The 21,777-nt window shown below is 48.5% G+C and overlaps 1 protein-coding gene across 2 annotated transcripts in view; it reads left to right on the forward strand.

Annotated features, from left to right (window-relative positions):
• The first annotated feature begins 16,436 nt into the window (after window positions 1–16,436).
• The window catches only part of PRDM11 (PR/SET domain 11), a 49,534-nt gene continuing 44,193 nt past the window's right edge, over window positions 16,437–21,777 (forward strand). Inside the window, exon 1 of one of the 2 annotated variants that reach the window (XM_030484066.1) lies at window positions 16,437–16,657. The gene's annotated coding sequence lies outside the window, so the exon portion shown is untranslated. The remainder of the gene's footprint in view (window positions 16,658–21,777) is intronic. The other variant, XM_030484067.1, reaches the window with a different exon arrangement.

Here is a 21,777-nt window from a genome sequence, read left to right on the forward strand (position 1 = left end):
ACCACATTTTTCTTCCACTTCTCATGTCATCCACGTGCAAGATCGGACTCATGAACCTCTGCTGGGTATCCTTAGCCAGGCTCTGTGATGTGCTCCAGCTGCAGGGGATGGAATAGTGCCGGTGTACCCCTGAGTTTCCCTTTGGGATGCTGAGGCTTTGTTCTGGCAGGTGAGCAGTCCTGCTGAAGTCAGCCCGATCATGGCAGCGATGCTCCTGCGGCTCAGCCCAGCTCAGCAGATGACTGAGCTTCTTCAGGCTGAGAACTGCTTAGGAGGGGGCAATGTTGTGGTACTGCTGAGGGTACTTGTATGAGTTGCTTCCTGCTAGAGCCCCATCCCTCTCTATTAGTCTCCAGGCCACCCACAGCAATAAATGCTTCCGTTTCCTCCACCTTCCTGCAAGAGTTTCACTCAGTAGGAGTGGGGCAAAGCTGCTTCTAAATCCCTTTACTGTTTATGAAAGTGGATCACATCAAAGACAACCTTCCCCTCCATTCCTGAGAAGGAAATGGTGTCACCCTGAAGACTGGCTCCTCATTGCGGTTCTTTAAATCCTCAGAGAAAGGACCAGTTTTCAGTGCTTTCCACACAGAGATTCACACTTTTCCACCAGTCTTAATCTGTGGCCCCTAAATATCTTCAGTTGCCAGGGCAGAGACTGCACAGAGACTACACAGGCTTAGTTTTCCTTTGCTTCCTTTTAAGGGTCCCAAAGGAGCAGACCATGGACTTCCATGTGCCAGCAGACCACAGGCAGAAAGCTGAACCATCCTAGTTTGGGTCATACATTAGCAGGCTCCTTTACATAGTGTATCCAAGCCTCCGTTCCTCAAGAACAGGGAACTGTAAAGACCAAAATGTACTTCCATTTTAATCCCATCATCATTCCAGTAGGTGACTGCGAAGCAGAAAAGAATGGCTTTCTTTCCAGTATAGAAAGCTGAATAATTCAAACACCTTCTTTAGGCCTCCTCCTCTCTTCCCAAGATAATAATCAGCCCACATTTTGGTGCTGCCACAAACTGAGCCACTCAGGACTTCATCGTATTCGCTGGGCTTTGCACTGACAGGAGGAGAAAGCACAGATCCTCTTGCTGTTGGAGTGCAAAGAGAGGGAGGATGTTTATGCAGCCCAAGACTGGGGGCTCAGCTGGAATGAGAAAAAGACTTGCTGCATAATTCCTATGTGATTTTGGCCACATCACTTTGTGACTCCCTCCTCCTGAAAAGACAGCAGTGGAAGCACAGCAAGCCCACAGCTGACTGCTATGAGAAGCAGCATATGCAGTGAGTGTCAAGGTCTCGGTGACCGCAGTGATGGGGAGTGTTAAAGAGGTATTTCACATCCTTCATAACTTGTCCCCAGACCTCTGAGCAGCCTAGAATGGGCCAGTGGTGCTGAGGACCTTGCTGATCCCTGCTTGTAGCCAATGCAGAGTAGATTGGGCTAGGCATGGCATGGATGGGGCTAGGCACGGCATGGGTTGGGCTATGGACAGCATAGATTCGGCTAGGCACGGCATGGATTGGGCTATGGACAGCATAGATTGGGCTAGGCATGGCATGGATTGAGCTAGGCATGGCATGGATTGGGCTATGGACAGCATGGATTGGGCTAGGCACGGCACGGATTGGGCTAGGCAGGCTCTGCTGCAGCTTCCCTTGTTCCCGCACCCAGTCTTAAACCTGCATGGCCAGAGGTGAACACCAGCACCCTGTGCTCTCTAATCCCTGAAATGGGAAGCCTTTTTCTGAGAAGCAGGAATTAATTTAGCCCAGGAGATGAACGTCTAAGTGCCATCAAATTACATGTGATGAGAACCAGGTTAAATTCATAGCAAGAGTACAGATTACAGTCCTTATCTGACAATTTAAAACCAGTTGATGCCTCCAAGAGAAAGTAATTATGAGGAACAAATGACGAAAAAGGGAAAAGTGGCAGTTTAAGACAGAAGCACACCCTCCGTTTATGTAAGTTACCATAGATTTACAGCAACTAAACTGTATTTGTGCCTTTAAAAACATCCTGAGGGGAGCTCTACAGGCAGACAATACCAGTAATACGCATATAGGGAGTCTGTGAGTACCTGTGCAAGTGCATGAAAAGGGATAAAGAGGCTCTAAAGGGAGCTGGCAGAAGTGAAAAATCTGTGACTCAACACTATGGAGACGGATAATGTGGATAGAAATGTTCTGAGAACAAAAGAAATCCTATAATTGTTATAGATCTTTTATCAGATGAAGATAACGATGTATCTAATATCCCTGCACCAAAAAACCCCAACAAAACAGCAGTATCCAATAACTATCTTCTATATTCTCAGGGCAGCTAGGCGGCATATTAATATCCTATGAGAGTAATGCATTATTCTACTCTATTAGAATTACTCTATTCTACTCTATTAGAATGACTCTATTCTACAGTAACTACAAAAGTTGTTGAATATCCTAGAGATAAATATTTCTAAATTAGGACACCTAGATAATGGCCAAGAGGTTTCTAAAAGCTCTCTGAAGACCTCTCTAAATGGTTAATGTCAAATTTTAGTCAAATCTGGAAAACTGAGAATTGCCTGCAAACTGTGAGGAAGGCATTGTTCCATTAGCATTTTGAAAGCATAAACAGGATGGCAAAGGGAGAGAGATGAGCAGGAGCATCTTCAACTAGAGCAGGTTGCTCTAAGCCCCATCCAACCTGGCCTTGAACACTGCCAGGGATGGGGCAGCCACAGCTTCTCTGGGCATCTTGCGCCAGCGCCTCAGCACCCTCACAGGGAAGAACTTCTAATGTCTAATCTGAATCTCCTCTCTGCCATCCGCATGGAATAAGATGTTCCTGAGGTGGATTTGGAAAAAGCAGATGTTTTTAAGCACTGCATGATCTGAGCCAGCAGGAGAAGCAGTGTATGCCCTGGGAAGGACATGGGCATGGTGACAAGTTGGGACTTTGGTTTTCTATTACCAAGGAAAGCCTAAGCAGCCCATATCGATGTGCACAGTCTCTGCTGGCTGGAGAGCAGCCCAGGCACAAGCATCTCGGGGAGCTGCCAAAAATCTGGTGTCACTTCTTCCTCTGGTTATTGAGACTGGAAACCATTTGAAGATCTTTACCCTTCCACATGGCCCTTTTCTTCTCCCAGCTACCTTTCTCCCAGGTATCTGCCCTTGTACATTCTCTCATAAACCAGAATGTCTGGAGCTGGGCCCAGTGGTTAAACCAAAGACAATTACAGGTAAATAGGTTCCCTTCAGTTTCATTGCTTAGCCTGTAACTCCAGACAGGTGAGATGAATCCTTGCCTGCCTCCACCTCACTGTTTGGGTTGAATCCCTAGTGACCACCCCCTTAGGTAGCATATGGCTACTATGGATTCTGCCACAGGTGAGGCAGAGGTTGTGCACCCAGACATGAGATGAGACATGGTCCTCATCTCATTTTCCATGATGCTGGGAGTAACTTTTGCTGACAGTGGAAGAGCTGGCCGCTTGAAAAGGCTGCATGTAGAGGTATGCTAATGCACTTGCACAGAAAAGAGAAAACATCAAGTTTCCAAAGCGCTGGGAGGAAATAATCTGTGTGTATGTGTGCGGCACCGCTAAAGAAGATGCATCTCTTTCATGTATGAGTTCACTTCCTATTTCTTTTGATACTTGCTCTTGTCAAGCTCCAAATAGAGTTTTTTCCCTTTGAGTGCAGTTTCCCTGCTCCCTCCTGGGTATGAGGGCTGACTTATCTACCCATCACATCAGCTTCTCCAGGCAGAGAGATAAACACAGGCCTAGGGAAAAAGCTTTGTCAGCTTTTGATGGAAAGATTAAATGCGAGCGGTTACTGAACCTCAGGCAGTGCCAGTGCCCAACGTGAAGCTCAACAAACACCACAAATCCCTCTATTTCAGAGGCACCAGTAGAGTGAGAAATGTATCCCACTTAACTGTGGCAATCGGTCTGATCCTCAGGGAGAGAAACTCAATCAGCCACAATGCACCCAATTCTCTTGCCATATTTGCATGGTTTGTCCAATCTCAGCAGTTGCTCAGAGTGTTGCCCTTTCTGGAGCTACAGGAGAGCAGGCACCCAGCCTGGTGCTTCTAAATGCACAGTGGAGAGATGCTTGGCCCTTTTGCAGGTCACCCATCGCCCCTGCAGCATCATCCAGGCTTGAGCTATACACGCTATGCTCTGTTGACAGCGCGGCATGTAAAGGCAACCAGCAAGCAGGTAGTACACGTCTGTGTCCTCGGATATGGTGAGGATGCTTTCCAGTGCAAGTGTGTCGCGGCGGAGGTGGAAGGACACAAAGGAAGGACAAACTGAAACAAACATCCCATGAAATGTTGCTCGCAGTGGGAATGTCCAGGGCTTTCGCTGTATTCACTGACACTGCTTTGAGAGGCTGCTCTAAGGTTACAGAGGTCAACTTGCTGCTCAGAAATGAGAGCAAAGACATCATCCCTCACTACTAGTGTCTGTGAAATGCGGCTTTACGATACACGTTTACAAGATAGGGTGTGTTATGCCACCACAAGTACCCAGGAAGCCTGTAAGTGCATAAACAGTAATGAAAGAGGAATACTTTATTTTCACATCTACTCCAAATCCATCAGTCTTTTGACTCAAACTGGTGCCAGTGGTAGCATGGGGGTAGCACATGGAAGTAGCCTGCCAATGTATCTTGAGCATCCATTTGATTCAGCCCTTTTGTGTTGCTCACAGATGCATAGGAACATGCGTTCTCTGGACTTTAAGAAACAGCTTTGCCGGGAATCCAGCCATGGTGAAGTAGCTTCAGGCTTCAGCTGAAGATCTCCCATGCCCCTTGCTGGAGAAGCAACGCAATAACAGAGCTCCAGAGAGCACAAACCCGAGAAAGCAGTCAAACGTAGAAGAAAAGCCAAGTAGATAATGAATCTATATCCCCATGGATACAGAGGTTGCCCAAAACTCGTTTGCAGTAGCAAAAAATAACAAATAAAACCATGCAACTTAAAATGTAAAATAGTACGGGCTTGTCATATTTTGGCACTATATGTCTGATGAAGTACAGTGCATATTCTCCTGTTTCTAAAACCAGAATGACCACTTCAGAGACTGTGGTATGTCGGAAATCATATTAGATGCTCATATGGCATAGTGGAAGGTGGCATAAAATGGCAGTGTTGTAGTATAAAGGTACCAAAATCAGTATCAAATTAACTAGCTATGTCCTGATAGCCATTTAGTGGTCAGGTATCTGAGGTACCCAAACGTTCTGAGCAGCTCTTGCTCTGAGCCAGTTAACGGCAGGAGAATAGTGGAGAATAATCTGAATTCAACAAACACAAATGTAAGGTCTTGCACCTGGGAAAACAAGCTGAATTCAACAAACACGAATGTAAGGTCTTGCACCTGGGAAAACACAATCCATGAGTACAGCACAGGCTGGGATCTACCTGGTTGGGAGCAGCTCTGTGGAAAGGGACCTGAGGCTCCTGGTGGGCAACGAGCTCAATAAGAGTGAACAGTGTGCTGCTGTGGCAAAGAGAGCCAACAGGATGCTGGTGAACACCAACAGGGGCATCATAGCAGAGGCGAAGAAGTCATCATCCCACTCTACTCTGCTCTTGTCAGGCCATCCCTGGAATACCATGTTCGGTTTTGGTCACTGCTATACAAAAAGATGTGGACAGGCTGGAAAGTGTCCAGAAAAGTACCACAAAGATGATTCAAGGACTGGGAAACCACATGAAAAAGGGCTGAGAGCTGGGCTTGTTCAGCTTGGAGAAAAGAAGGCTCAGGGGACACCTTATTCCCATGTTCCAGTATTCAAAGGGTGGCTACAAAGAAGATGAAGACTCCCTTCTTACAAGGAGTCACATGGAAAAGACGAGGGGTGATGGGAACAAGTTACTCCTGAGAGATTCCAACTGGACAGAAGAAGACAATTGTTCACACTGCGAACAATCAGCCATTGGAATAATCTTCTCAGGGAAGTGGTGGACTCCCCAACATCGGGCACTGTTATGTTTTCGGTGGATAGTGTGCTGGGACATCTAGTCTAGGTCATGCTCTTGCCAAGAAAGGTTGGACCAGATGATCTTTGAGGTCTCTTCCAACCTGATATTCAACAATTCTATGAACTTAAAAAGGAAGTGATGTTTATTTGCTGCAGTATGTAGAAAAAGTTAATGCTACATTAACACAAGCCAGCTGACAATTCCCTGTTGCTGTGGCTTGGTTTCCATCCTCAGGAACTATCTATCTTCCTTGGAATGTGCTTGGGCAGGAAAAATATGGAAACCCCATATTTAGAGACACAACTTTAGATTAGAGACACACATCAATTTGCAATGGCTGAGGCACCAAAGGTAAGAGAAATACTGTCTATTGTGGGAGGAATACCACACTTCTCTTGCTGTGCTTCAGGTGAAGGAAGAGCTCCAGGGAAAGCCCTGCAAGACCCTGCTCTAAAGCTGCTGTTCTCACTGCATAGTCTTCAGGAAGCCTGAAGAAAGCCCCCTTTGCTTAAAATAGATTTTATTATTTGGCAAACATTTAATATGTTCCTAATGGAGCATGAAGTGAGTGGACGTATCTTTCAACATTTCATTTCTTCCTTTATGCTTTGTCGGTTGGTAGTGATGGCAACTAAGAGACCCAGTGGGAATTGATAATGAAATTACTGTAGCAACCCAAAACAAAACTGGTTTTAATTTAGGTCCTGCATAAATTAACTTTCTGACATCCTTTAGTTTAATTCTTAATTTACCAAAGATAAAAGCAGCAGCAGCAGCCGCCACACGTGTCTGATAACTGCAAAGGTGAAAAGAGGTTTTTATTCAAAAGCAATTTCTGTGAGAAATTAACAAATTTTCTAGTTTTGTCAAATAATAAAAAGCTCAAGTAATTAAGTAAACAATAAAAACTTGTCTCTGGATTAAGTATATCAAGTAAGAAGTCTGAAAGGTGAAAATGTGCCTTAAAATGGCACTGAAAACCAGCTAGATGCAAAGGAAATAACCACAGAGGAAATGCTTAGAAACTGCCAGAAATGTCTCCCCACACATTGTTTTAAATCAGTATGTGTCAATCATGACAGAGGGACCCTCCCAGGGATGAGGCACCCACAACTTCTTTGGGCAACCTGTGCCAGTGTCTCATCACTCTCATAATAAAGATTTTTTTGTACTATAACTAATCTAAACCTCCTTGCTTTTAGTTTAAAACAGTTACCCCTTGCCCTATCACTATGGGCCCTGGTAAAAAGCCTCTCTCCATCTTTCCAAGCTTCCTTTAAGTGTTGAAAGACCGCAGTAGGGGCATGGAGCAACCATAGAATCACAGACTGGTTTGAATTGGAAGGGACCTTAAAGCTCATCCAGTTCCAACCCCCTGTTACAGGCAGGGACACCGTCCACTAGAGCAGGTTGCTCCAAGAACCATCCTTGAACACTGCCAGGGATGGGGCAGCCACAGCTGCTTTGAGCAACCTGTGCCAGCGCCTCAGCACCCTCAGAGGGAAGAACTTCTTCCTCATGTCTAATCTAAATCTCCCTTCTGGCAGCTTAAAGCCATTCCCCTTGTTCTGTCACTATAGGCCCTTGCAAAAATCCCCTCTCCAGGTTTCTTGTAGACCCCCCGTTATGTATTGGATGTCCAGGTACCTCTAAACACAGAACACAAGAAGGTGATTCTTGACTTAAACATAATCATTAGGCAGGAGTGCTGGCAGCCTGCAGAGTCCAGGGGAAAGAAAAGCCCCTGGGCAGCCAGAATTAGCTTTAAAATCCTGATATTTCAAGTAATAACAAAAAGATGGCTGCCTGTTTTATTTACTTCTAGCTTAGGAATCTTTAAATCATTTGTACATAAGCTCAGGCTTTCTGCAACCTCTTAACCAGAGGAAAAGAAAGCACTATTTTTAAAATGAAAGCTGAGAAACCCATGTAGTCAGAAGCTTTAAGGAAAATACCAAGTGTCATAAGAGTTGGCAACACTCTAGTTCCCTACCACCATTTTTCTTTAGATCCTGTTTTTAGTGAAAAATTAAAGGCTATTTTCCCCCTTGCATTCTTCAATGCTACTTCAGTTAAGTGCAATGTGCTGCCCTTTAAGTGAACGCTATTTTTACAAAGCAATTTGATTATCTTCAATTATGCTATTATCAACAGCTGAGATTAGTTAAAAAAGGCAAAGGTTTATAATTATATCCAATTTTCTTCTCATTTCAGACAATAACGTCTGGACAGTCATTTTGCTTTGTATTATTAGCTTCTAATCACAATCATTTTCTAACTCTGATGCATTAGAACAACATGAAAAGGTTTGAACTGCAAAAAAACCCCAGGCAAATTACTTGCTACAAAAATCTTTTTCTTTAGGACTTCAGAACCACGCGGAAGTATTTATTTGATGTAGATTAATTGGGTTGCTTTAAATAAAACTTGAGTTCAGAGTTACATTTGATCTGCAAGTCTCCAATTTGGAAGAGAGAACCCTGAGATTTATAGCTCATGTTCTCATGAGGTAGTGCCCGTAACATAATCCGCCGGTGCAGCAGTGAATGGCAGAGGCTCCGCCTGCAAATATCTGCTGAAACTATTTGCTTTGGAGCTCTCTGCTCTGGTCATGCAGTTGAATTAACTTATTCTAATGAAATAGCCTGTTGAGGATAACACCAACTAGTAGATAACTGTAGCATAGACTGTCTGTAATATACCCTGTTAGCATTTCTGGAAGTGCAACACTTCTGCTTCCCCCTCAATACAATGAAATACGAATAAATGAAGTGTGCAGGAGGCATTCCGCCTGGCTGTCTTAAAGTCAAACTGTAAGAGCTGCCTGACAAAGGCCATCCTCTCATGATGAAGCAAGCAGCAAAGGGGTCCCCCAGCCTTCCCAAGGCAGCACAGAGTAGCTGCAACTCTGTTAAGATGAATGGGTAGAGGCTTCAGCAGAGCTCAATGCAGAACACAACTATGTACTGCAAGACTTGAGCTGGAGTGATGACAACCTTCTCCCAGACTATGTCCCCTGCTCAGGAGCTCATCCTCAAAGGTACTGCAACAGATAAACAGCTAGTAATGAACTGATAAATATCCTCATGCAACTGAGAAAACAACACAGCAGCATCTGGGGCTCCCCCCATGCCACACATGATGCTGTGGATCTCAATGGGAAGCTGAGAGCATCCCCAGCTCTCTGCTCTGTGATGTGTTGGCCCCATGGGACAGAGAAGCAGAGGGTGCTGGGTCCTACCTCCTGGGGTGCAGTTGCAGAGGAGCAAACATCATCTTAGGGGCAGTTGAACAGCACCCAGCATGGAGCTGGACAGGGGCTGAGCCTGGGCAATGGGTCAGGGCAGGTGCTGCTATGCCAGCTGCATGGAAAGAGCTGCCTTTGGAGCACTGGGATATGCACTCAAATCCAGTGTATCCTGAACAGATGAAATACACGTAGCTCTGTATAAAAAAAGAATTATTTCCTCTCTAGCCTAGAAGCCAATGCAAGGAGTTTGCACCCCCGGGGTAGAAATAAACTGCATATTTATTATGAGCATTACAGAAACCTGGTAAGTTAGTACTGGTGACATTTTAATCCACCCAGAACAGTATGGTTTATATTAATAATGCACCCATTAACTGGATTAAGAACTGGTTCCTTTCAGATATCAAATCCAAATTGTCAGTGGAGAATCCCCAGCAAACACAGTGATGTGGCAGGACTTTCTAAGAGGGAGTATTAACATCCAACCTCTTCAGTAATTTATTCAGTGACCAGAAAGTTAAATATAAAATTACTGCTGATAAAATTCACAGGTGACACCAAGATTAGCAAAAGAGGGAAGAGGAGGTGCTACATTATCTGATCTGAGGGTACCCGATGTCAGAAGCATGGGCTTATTCCCAGAAAGGGGTTTTGCAGGCAGTGCCATGCATGGTGGTGCAGGCCCACGGACTGGTGGAACATCCCCTGGGTAACAGCAGCTCTGGAAAGGGAAAAAGGACAAAGAGTTCATGGAGAACTTTCAGTGTCGTGATATCATGAAATGCAAGGGTGATCCTGAAAGCATGGCTGTAAAGAAGAAATCTGTGTATTTTTGGTTAGGTGGGTCCTAAATTGCCTGGGGCAGTTCGGGCAACTGTATTTTAAAAGGGATGTTAAAAAACTGAGCAGGGTTCACAGAAAAACAATGTAAGGACTGGTAAAAATGACTTTTGTTGAGAGGTTTAAAGAGATCAATTTATTAACTTAGACCGAAAGAAGAATTTGAGTTGAGTACAGCATACATAAAATCTTCCCAGTAAGAAAACATCAAGAATGTATTGAAGTATAAAGAAAAGTATAAAAAGACCCAGTGGCTAGAAGATGGATGTAGCCAAATTCATACCAAGAATCCAAGCCCGTGTTCATAATGAGGAGGGTGAGGACAAAAGGAAAGATAAATTCTTTACCTCTTCATTTGTTCAGATCTGAACTGTTTTTTAAAGAGAGCTTTATAGTTAAACACAAGTTATTTGGCTCAAGACAGGGTAGCTGCTTGTGATATACAGAAGTGCACATTCCTATGGACTGCCAAAACATGTGACGGATGCCTAGAAACAAACCACCGAGTTTTGAAGTGCTTGTGAGCGGAGACATTCCTCGCTTTGGGCCAGCTACAGAGAGACCATTTCATATGGAAAAGCACTTCTGGTTATTCATTGAAAACACACCAGTGCAAATTCTCAAAGCCCAGTGTTTGAAAAAGGCACTATGTGTATGTGCCACATCGAGCCCTAAAGAATCAGGACTGGTCTTGGGCAGGTCATCTGGGTTTCTGGCTATGGTTTGAGCGATCATTCCCGCTGCTGTCCCAAGACATGGGCACTAATCTGGGTAAAAGGCAATCCACATGCATGCACCAATATTACAATGAATAAGCAGCTTTCTTAGGTTTTTTGGTGGATTATTTTTAACCCAGTTCAGCTCTCTGCAAACAGCCTTGTCAGCATGGCTGGAGCTGGGCAGCCATGGCAGCACCTACCTGCCACAGAGCAGGAATTCCTAAAGCTAGCACTGCTTCAGAAGCGTGGATGCTGATGCTGAGCCAGTGGCTCATTGCTGACATGGGAGAGATCCGGCTTTCCTCCTGTCTCCAAACAGCATGGTCCCATCACCTTCTTTTGCTGATGTTGGCAATTGGTGGCTAATTCTCTACTGGGTTAACCAGCCAGCTCAGAGAGGGCAGCAGAACCAGCCTAAGGGACCATGACTGGCAGTCTATCTACCTGCTGCATCACAGCATCTTTATCATCAAACCACACTGTCGAATTGCTGTATAGCTCTACAGCATTCCCCGGGAGGGCTCCCTGGCTCCATACAATGATCTAAACCCCAGGCTGGACCATCCCACCCTCCCCACTGCCCCTAACAGTGCCTCTTCCTCCTCTTTCCTTAGCACCAGAGCTGCAGGGGGTGAGCAGGTTCTGCTTAGCTCTTGAGAGGAGCTCAGCAGACAATTGCACAACTGCCAGGGCCTGGAGAAGAGAGAAAAAGGGAGAAGGTTGCACCCAGAATTTTCATAGAATCATACAGTGATTTGTGTTGGAAGGGACCTTAAAGCTCATCCAGCTCCAACCCCCTGCCACGGGCAGGGACACCTTCCACTAGAGCAGGTTGCTCCAAGCCCCTGTGTCCAACCTGGCCTTGAACAGTCCCAGGGATGGGGCAGCCACAGCTTCTCCGGGCAACCTGTGACAGCGCCCTCGCAAGGAAGAAGTTTTTCTTAATATCTAACCTAAATCTCCCCTCTGTCAGCTTAAAACCATTACCCGTTGTCCTGTCACTCCATGTCCTTGTAAAAAGTCCCTCTCCAGCCCCTTTAGGCACTGGAGCTGCTCTAAGGTCTCCCTAGCGCCTTCTCCAGGCTGAACGAGACCAGCTCTCTCAGCCTGTCTCCAGAGCAGAGGTGCTCCAGCCTTCTGATCATGGCCCTCCTCTGCCCTTTCTTGCTTTCCAGTTGACCACGGCAATGTTTATCTGCCTCCTTGGGGATCGTTCATCAGGCTTAACCCAGCAACATCCATAAAATTCATGGAGAGCACTGCATTGCTAAAGCATTCATATTCTCCTACTGATAATGGTGAAAGACTCATAGAGCACAATGAGAAAGAAGACGGATCACTGCTGGGTAAAGGTCATCACCATTTCTATTGTAGAGCAGAAATAAACAAAAGCTGCAGCCCTGCATAGCTACGTGCTCTTCAAAGTGCTCTTCCCCCGTGCCTCTTTCAGGGCCTGTCCCACCCTGCTACAGTCATTTGTTACTATGGGTTTCTGGCCGAGTTTCCTTCTCGGTCATGTAATTTCCTTTTTCTTTTCTTTTGTGGGACGTTTTCAGATTTTCAAAGGGAAAAATCTGTATTCTGATTCACCATCCAACAACTCATCAGTGTGGAAGAGAAATGTTCCTAATTTTTTTAGGGAAACTTTCCAACTTGCTAAAACAGACTTAACAGCCAACTAACTTCACACTGATTGCGAGCATCAGCGTGATGGTCCTGCAGATTGCAATCTTTTCTGTGTGCAAGGAAGGTGTTGTCAGGGTAATGGCAATAGGATTTTCCTTTTTGCTTGTAACCTTTCCTGGAGGAGGAGGCAGCCTGGCCTCAAACAACTCATTCCTTGAAGACTGGGAAGCAGACGCCAGCCTCCTGGTATTGATGTGGTTATGTAGGATGCCGACAATCTTAAACAAGAGAATATTCAGTAACGTGACGGATGCTGTGCACATCGGCTCGCAGAAGAACCCAAATGCTTTTCTACCTTTCCTTGGGCACCCTGTTGAAGACAGCCAGGAGAGGCAGCCCCCCAAAACCCCACCTCCAGCAGGGGTCCTGGCTTCCCTCTTTTTACAGTGCTGTGCCTGAGCCTCCGGCTGTTTTTAGGGCATAACATGTTCATTGCATAAAATACACCCAGTCGCTTCTGCTGCAGGGGTCGGACGTTGGAGCTGGCAGAGGTACCTGCTGACTCCCAGCATCTTGAGCTCTGAAGACCATTTAAGCATAGTTGTTGACAAGCTGGATTCTGTTTCATTCACTTTTGCACGCATTATTTTTTATACCATTGGCTAAAAGCTCAGCGGCAGCAGAAGAACCCTTTTGCCTCGTTGGGACACTATCCAGCATTTCATGGAGGAGCAGATTTGACTGTCCAATACTGGAAAATCGACTCCTAATTACCTCATTCCTAACTGTTGTTGTCGTTTTGTTTGTTCTGAGAGCCAGGCAGAGAGAGGGGAATTGCTGTGGATGACGGAGTGAGGGATGAACCAAGGCAAAAAGTGCTGAAGCACTCATCAAATAAATAAATCCTATGTCTTCTTAATAAGTGAGGGGGCAGTTAGCTGAGGGAGACCTTCCAAGCCCCAAAGGTCACATTTTTGAGAGAGTGCAGGTTTGCGCTGTGTTCCTTCTGTAATAAGTTTTGAGACAGAAAAGACGCAAAATCTTCTTCACTGGGATTTTATTGCCTGATGTGGTGGGTGGACCCTGGCTGGACTCCAGGTGCCCACCAAAGCTGCTCTCTCATTCCCCTTCCTCAACTGACAGGAGAGAGAAAAAATAAGGAAAGGCTCGTGGGTTGAGATAAGGACAGATAACACTCAGCAATTACTGTCATGGGCAAAACAGACTCAACTTGGGGAAATTAGCTTAATTCATTACCAATAAATTGGTATTAAATTCCTTCCCCCCAGCCCTTCCTCTTCCCAGGCTTAACTTTATTCCCAGTTTCTCTTGGTCTTTCCTCCCCAGTGGTGCAGGGAATGGGGATTGCAGTCAGTTCATCACACATTGTCTCTGCTCACACTTTTCCCCGCAGGGGGTGCAGTCCTTTAGGAACAGATTCCTCCAGCGTGGGTCCCTCACGGGGTCGAGTCCTGAAGTAAACCTCCTCCAGCGTGGGCTCCATGGTTCCATGAGTCCTGCCAGGAGCCTGCTCCAGTGTAGGCTGCCCAAGGGGTCACAGCCTCCTTTGAGCATACCCCTGCTCTGGTGTGGGGTCCTCCATAGGCTGCAGGTGATATCTGCTCCACCATAGACCTCCATGGGCTGCAGGGCACAGTCTGCCTCACCATGGTCCGCACCAGAGCTGCAGGGGAATCTGCGCTCCAGTGTCTGGAGCACCTCCTGCCCTCGTTCTGCACTGACCTTGTCTTCAGAGCTGATTCTCTCCCATACTCTCACTCCTCTCTCCTGCTGCAATTGCTGCTGTGCAGGTTTTTTCCGCTCTCCTTAACTATGTTATCCCAGAGGTGCTACCACCACCACTGATGGGCTCAGCCTTGGCCAGTGGTGGGTCTATCCTGGAGCTGTCTGGCACTGGCTCTGTTGGATATGGGAGAAGCTTCTAGCAGCTTCTCACAGAAGCCACCCCTGTAGCCCCCCTGCTACCAAAACCTCACCACGCAAACCCAAAACACCCATTCAATATATAGAGACAACAAGCACACATTAAGACAAGGCAACTCCCAATAAATTAGCATGCCCGTGTTTGCAAGGAGACATAATAGCTGTTATTTATACTGCACTTACATATTTAATTTTCTTTATAAATAAAAGCTTTATGCCTCCCTTTGAGCCTGCTCTTACAGCCTTTAGTCTACAACAGCTCCAACCAAACTATTACCCCAAATTAGCATGCCGTTCTATGTGCACTTGTATTGCTTCCATGATTTTTATTGTTTTCTTAATTATTATTTTTCCTCTCGGTTCATTCATCCATCATCTTTACAAGCCCATTGTCGTACTTGCTGCCAGTTTAGTGTTCTCACACATTTCAGCGCACAGAAACGGCAAACTAGGGCAGCTCTATTAGGATCTCTAATATTTCTGAGGAGTCCGAAGGTGCTGACAGCTTATGGTATGTCTTTCCCAGGCAAGTGCAAGTGCCTCAAAGTCCATCTATCTGCGATTACTAGGAGTAAAATTACACAGCACGCTTGCCCTCCAAGTAGGAATCTGCTCCCCAGAGGTTAGAAATGGGGAACAAAAAGCACATCACAGCTGGAGAGCTGGCCAACGATTCGAACTTTGAATAATCATCTGAGCCTCTGCAACACGAGCATGTGTTGGACCCGACTTGACAACCTTTTCCTGCTGTTTTGCCAGACAGATTATCTTCTACTCACTTAAGCGATGCATGAAGACCCCAAAGTTCTGCCACCCCCCAGGCTCCTGGTGACGGCAGCTCAGGGATGGCAGAAGTAGGGCCTCTACTTTGCTCTATGTCCTGTTTTACTTTGTGCCCTCACTGCTTTTTCTCCGCTCCACACCATCCTTTCATAGTAGGCACCTCAGGGTGGCGGATATTGGGAAAGAATTTCTCTTTTCCCTTGGGACTGCAGAACAGGGCATTTCTCAGGACTGCAGAAAAAAAGGGGAAGCCGTTCCAAGTATCCAAGCATGCACATTGTCACCACTGCCCTGTTTGCATACAAGCCCATTGTCAACCAAAGGAACTGGAAAATTATGGCTATTTATCCATCCCTCTCTTTACCCCCTGCTGTGCCTCTTTTGGCAAAGCAGCTGAGCAGTTTGCATTGTTTCGGATTTAATGCTTGCAGATGGTTTTATTTAGAATTTGGTTTACTGGTGAGACATGCTTCCTCTGCTTATTAAATTATGTCTACTTTTTGTCATCCCTCATGTTGCCCATAATTCCTGCGCGGAGCTCAAGGGAAGGGGTTGTTGTTATTGCCGTTGGTGGGTTGCTTTTTGAGGGGGGGAAGGTGGAATAGTCAATACAGCCGAGCTCCGAGCGCAGGGCAAACACCGCGTCTCCACATTCACTCCTTGCTCGCACAAGGGCATGAGGCTCCGAACGGGCGACAGCAGCCGCGCACCGGCGGGGTCCTGCCGGGGGGGGGAACGGGGCCACCCGGGGGACACTCGGACTCTCCCCCCGGGCAGCGGCGGAGCCCCGGGGCACGTCTCAGCGCTGTCCCCCACAGGCGGGCGGCCCCATCCCGCTCCCGGTCCCGCTCGGGCGGCGGCAGGTGGTGGCGGCGGCAGCGCCTAGGGGGGAGCCCCGCGGTTGTCTCCCCTCCGCTCTGCCCCAGGGCCGCCCGGGCGGGTTTTGTCCTTCAGAGCCCCGCCGAGCCCCCGGCCGCAGATCGCCGCCGGCTCCCCGCGGGACTCGAAGGCTCCGGAGCAGGAGGTGGGACCGGGTTGGGTTCGCTCTGCTTTTTATTTCCCCTTGCTTTGTGCGGCTTTTGGGGTTTGTTGTTATTATTTTTATCCCCTCCTCTGTTGCCACCCCGGTGCTCGGACCGAAGGCGGGAGCACCGCGGCCCCGGGAGAGCCCTGACGGGCCAAGCCGGGCCGGGCCGGGCGGGCCGGCGGCGCCTCCCCCCGGTTCGGGGGGTCCCCGGGCTCGGCCCCCGAACGCCCCTCTCTTCCGTTCTCCATGTCATTTCCTGTGCTAATAAGATGGTGGTCACGGCCGGGAGGGAGGGAGCCGCCGCCGCCGCCGCCTCCGCCGAGCCCGGCCCGGCCCCGGGACCCGTCCTCGCCTGGGACTAGCCAGCGGGGCCGGCGGGGAGGGAGGGAGGGCGCAGCCAGACGGGCTCTCCCCGCTCCCCCTCCCCGGGCCCCCCGACGCCGAGGCGGGCCCCCCGCGCCCGCAGCGCCGAGGTGAGTCAGCCCCGCTGGTAGCCAAGGTGGCCACGAAAATGGCTGCGGAGTGCGGCGGGGCGGGAGAGCCGGGGCGGGGGGGAAGGTCCGGCTGAGCGGTGCCCGGCTGAGCGGTGCCCGGCTCAGGGCTTGCCCGCAGCGCGGCCACGACCCGCGGGCTCAGGTAGCGCCCCCCTCTCCGGTCCCCCCCACCCCTCCCTTCGTTTCCCCTGCGGCGCTGGGGCCGGCCCGGCCCCGCCGCTCCCGCCCGCGCCGCGGCTGCGCCCGCCCTTCCCCTCAGCGTTGTGTCCCCCCCTCCCCGGCTCCCCGCGCGGCCGTTAACGGGGCCGGTGAGTGACGCGGCCAGAGGCCAATCGGCGGGAGGGGCGGGCGCCACAGTGGAACGCGGGGCGGGGCGGCGGGAGCCCGCGGGACGCGGCACCACCGGGGCGGGGGGCGGGGGGCGACGGGCGACGGGAGGGAGGGTCTTGGGCCGGAGCCGGATCGATGCGGGGCTCCCGCAGCGGAGCGGGGCGAAACGCGGGTCAGCGGGAACCCCCTGCGGCAGCGGCACCCTGGCTGCAGCATCCCCCGGGGCCACTGCGGAGCTGCCCTTGCGGCGCTTAGGCAGGGTGCTTCGTGTGGAAAAAGTTCCCCAAATCCATGTTTTTTGGCCTTATTCCCTATGAAGTTATTGACTCATTCTGGCTTCTTTGCCGACGCTACAGAAGAGCATGATTTTTATAGCTACATTTTTTTAAACCCAATTCCTATATCTCTTGGCGTCTTCCAAAGGGGACTGGAAGATGCCTCCAGCATCCCGTAGCAGATCCCGTAAAAACCAAAACCAAAACAAACAGAAAACTGGCCCGTGGGCAAAACTGTTGGCTCAGGGTTGCTTCCTCTTTTCCCAGTGATTAATGCTTCTCATTAATGGGAGGAGAACTGGCAGAACCAGCTTAAAAACCACCCGGACCTGATGGAGAGAGGGTTGTTTTCCAGTGCTGCAGGTGTTGCTCAGCATTCTATTGAGCAGCCAAGGAGCCCCAAATATCCAGCAGCCCCCTTGGATCCAGTCCTGCCCATGAGGTTTGATGCCCTGTGAGATCAGTGGAGCCAGGCTGGGCTTTGTGTCCCCTAAATTTCCGTTCATGCACTCAACAGAGATTATAAGCAATGAAAGTGGAAAGGGAAATGACTCTTTCAACTTTCTAATGCCTTGTGTATAAACCACGCCATGGACATGCGTGCCTCATGAGGACGGTGCGGTTTGTTTGGTTTCAAGTGCAAGATGCAGTCGGAAATGGAAGTACTCAGATGATGTGTGTTCGCCTCTTGCAAGGGATGCTTGGAGCAAAGGCGCTTCTGCTCTAAGAATAATGGTTTAGTGTGTGGCTCGGTGATGTGGGGCTCTTCAGACGTGAAGTCTGCAAAGAGTTCGAGTGTTGGGGCTGCTGGTGTGGCCGGTGGAAGGATGGTGGCATTGAGAAGCTGTGGGAGATGCCGAGGGTTGTCCTGGCTCTTGGCTGAATGCTGAGTTGTCCGGTGACGTTGTGATGTGGAGTAGCAGGAGCAGGGGAAGCCGCTGTTCCCTCCTGCTTTGTGGGATCATAGTATCACAGAATGGTTTTAGTTGGAAGGGACCTTAAAGCTCATCCAGTTCCAACTCCCTGCCACGGGCAGGGACACCTTCCACTAAAGCACGTTGCCCCAAGCCCCTGTGTCCAACCTGGCCTTGAACACTGCCAGGGATGGGACAGCCACAGCTTCTCTGGGCACCCTGTGCCAGCGCTTCACCACCCTCATAATAAATAATTTCTTCCTAATATCTAATCTACATCTGCCCTGTTTAAAGCCATCCCCCTTTGTCCAAAGCCCTTTTCCAGGTTTCTTGTAGCCCCTTTAGGCACTGGAGCTGCTCTAAGGTCTCCCCTTAAGGAGCCTTCTCTTCTCCAGGCTGAACCAGCCCAGCTCCCTCAGCCTGGCTCCAGAGCAGAGCTGCTCCAGCCCTTGCAGCGTCTCTGTGGCCTCCTCTGGACTCTCTCCAACAGCTCCACATCCCTCTTGTGTTGTTGCCCCAGAGCTGGATCAGGACTGCAGGGGGGGTCTCCCCAGAGCACAGTAGAGGAGGAGAATCCCCTCCCTTGAGCTGCTGGTCATGCTCCTTTTGATGCAGCCCAGGACACGGTGTCTAGGCTGCAAGCGCACGCTGCTGGCTCATGTTGGCTCAGCCAGCACCCCCAAGTCCTTCTCTCCAGGGATGCTCTCAATCCAGTCTCTGCCCAGCCTGCATTTGTGCTTGGTATTGCCCCAACCCAGGTGCATGAAAACCACTTTGACACCCAATGTCAAAAGCTGCTGCTGCTTCGGGCTGTCCATGGGGCATGAGAGCGATCCCACAGCTCCCAGCCCAGGGCTGGCTTTGCTGTGGAGCTGGCTGGTTTTGGTAAAACAACCTCGTGGTCCTCTAGCATCTTTGTGGACCATGCATGAAGCACAGTTTTCTGTGTGTTCTGGGCCAGTTTATGGGGGACTCCGTCATCATGAGCCTTGCTGGTAACAATTACTAGTGCCTTCGTGGCAATTTAAGGGGGAAGGATTACTGTGCGGGTAATTCCTGGTTTTAAGTGCTAAGGACACTGCTGGAAGAGCCCAAAGCAGGAAGGTTCCTGCTGCAGCAGGCTGGCTTTGTGCTCAGAGGGCCACAAGCCTCACAGTGAGTGGAGGTTGTAGCCCTGAGTCAAGAATCAGAGTAAGGTATGTATATTGAGGAGAAAAGCGACAAGCCCAGGCAAGACAGGCCTTTGGTCTTTTAATAAACAGGACCATGTACACTTTATCCTTCCGCTTGTTGGGGTTTCTTATTAATACACTTTTTTCCTTTCATAACTTCTGTCTCATGCTGGTTAATGCCCAAGAAAAGCTGGGGTTTATTTTAGTTTTCCCACCTCCCCGTGTCCATTTATGCAAGAGAAATATGTACTTTTACCTTTTTCTTTACTCCTAAATTTACTGTTAGCAGGGCCTCTCTCTTGCTGGTTTGGCTGTAAGTGCTACTAACCACTTCCAGAGCTCTTAAAATGCTGCCTAATATTCATGGCATTTTGGAGTAGCATATTTAAAACTGTTCTTGCCAATTGTTGACATTGGGAAAATTTGCATGGAGAAACTAAACATAGTCCCAAAGACAAAATGCTGTTTGTTTGTTTTGGTGTTTTGTTTTGTTTCACAAATAATAGTACTGTAGACTAACTGGGGGACCTCCAGAAGGAAGAAATAAGCTGCTAAAGCCTGATCTGAAGATAAAAGGCTGGCTGGCTGTAAGAAGTAATGACTCTTGTTCCTGGTGGCATGAGGCAGACATGGAGAGGGACTTTTTACAAGGACATGTAGTGACAGGACAAGGGGGAATTGCTTTAAACTTAAAACAGGGGAGATTTAGATTAGACAGTAGGAAGAAGTTCTTCCCTGTGAGGGTGCTGAGGCGCTGGCACAGGGTGCCCGTGGCAGGGGATTGGAACTGGATGAGCTTTAAGGTCCCTTCCAACCCAAACCATTCTATGAGCACAGGTGGAAACTTTTGATGCCTGCTTTGCGTTGGGACCATGTGTATCTGAAACCTGTGAACAAGTGTTTTTCCTAAGAAAGCCAAAACAAGCAAAACGTCACTTTTATTCATTAGTTTGGATTGCAGTTTTCTAGCATTTTAAGAAATCTGGAGCCTGTTGGACGCACATCCAGGTATGCTTGACATGTCTTCCTGCATCAGTGTTGAGTTCTCTGGGCTCTCACCTGAGCACAGGTCCTTCAGAGCCCAGGGCTGAGAGCTGCTTGGGGAACAAGCATAGCTGGTGAAGGGGGCTCAGCACGTGCAACATCCATTGGCACTGAGCAAGTGGCAGAATTCCTCCTGGACTGCCGGAGGGCAGCCCTGCCAGGGGACGCTACCTTTGCTGCTCCTCATCTTCCCCTTGTCATGCTCGTGGTGTATTTCATTGCAAGTGCTTCTATACAGCACTGCTGCCTGAAGATCTGTCATAGAGGGTGATGTTTCTTGGACCAGAGCTTCCATGCAGCTGCACACAGAGTTTTAGTGCCTCCTCTTTGCACTGCTCTCTCTGCAGTAGTGGAGTAAAGAAGGTTTCAATTTTGCAGGCTCTGTTCTCCCTGTCACCTCTTCTCTGCTACTGAAGGTGTCTTTAAATAAAGCCTCTAGAGCAATGCTCCTTCTGAAGCTGCATTGTGAAACATTGCTTTTCAGGAATCCCTGCTAGTTAAACTTTCCCCGCAAGTGGATTCCAGAGCAAATTCAACCTTCCAAAGCAAAAGCAGGGAGAATAAGGTGAGAGACAGGCTCATGTCTCCCTGCCTGACATCTTCAGGAAGAAGGTGAGGGAAAAGTGCATCAGAAAGGGGGGAAGTTTGTGGGTAAATGAGGCCAAATAAAGAGTGATGGAAAACACAGAGAAGTGCTGTGACTTCTTTGGAATGTGAGAGCATCCAAGGTGGATGGAGGAAAAACCTGGTGAGGAGGGCAACACAAACATCCCATGTTAGAGAAGTTTTTCTTTGAAATGCCCACTGTGTGATATGCACTGCATTGCTAATAAAAAAGACCAGGAAGATTAAGAGCAAGGAGGGAAAACAGCACATCCCAAATTGCACATAACTTCAAGAACCCATCTTTCTGCTGAGAGACAGTCAAGCAATTAAAACTATTGACACTTAAAAGCTTTGCTGTTGTGCTTTCTGGTCACATTGGTCTGTTTGTGCGAGCAGGATAGCTCATATCCTTGAGAGCTGTTGTTCAAAGGCTTCCTCTCCCTGCAAAGCAGCACTGTGGCATTTCAGACTCTAAACAGTTTCTCTGCAGTCAGAAAGTAAAAACATTATGCATGTAATTTAAGGTTCAAGCTGCAGAAACTGGCAGCCTCCAGAGGGAGATCAGTAATGCGTACTGCAGAAGACCGTTCACTGCAGATCTTTGGTCATGGACAGGCATCACTAAGGGGCCCATCAGAAGGGTATCGTAAGCAGAGCTGTCCAATTTGAGCATGCTCTGATAAATGGTTTCATTTCTCTGCCCTCTTTCTTCTCTCCTCCCCTAGGCTTTGGCTTTTCAGCAAGGCTAGTTTTACTCT

Source organism: Strigops habroptila, chromosome 4 (genome assembly GCF_004027225.2).
Source record: "Strigops habroptila isolate Jane chromosome 4, bStrHab1.2.pri, whole genome shotgun sequence".
Classification (NCBI taxonomy): domain Eukaryota; kingdom Metazoa; phylum Chordata; class Aves; order Psittaciformes; family Psittacidae; genus Strigops; species Strigops habroptila.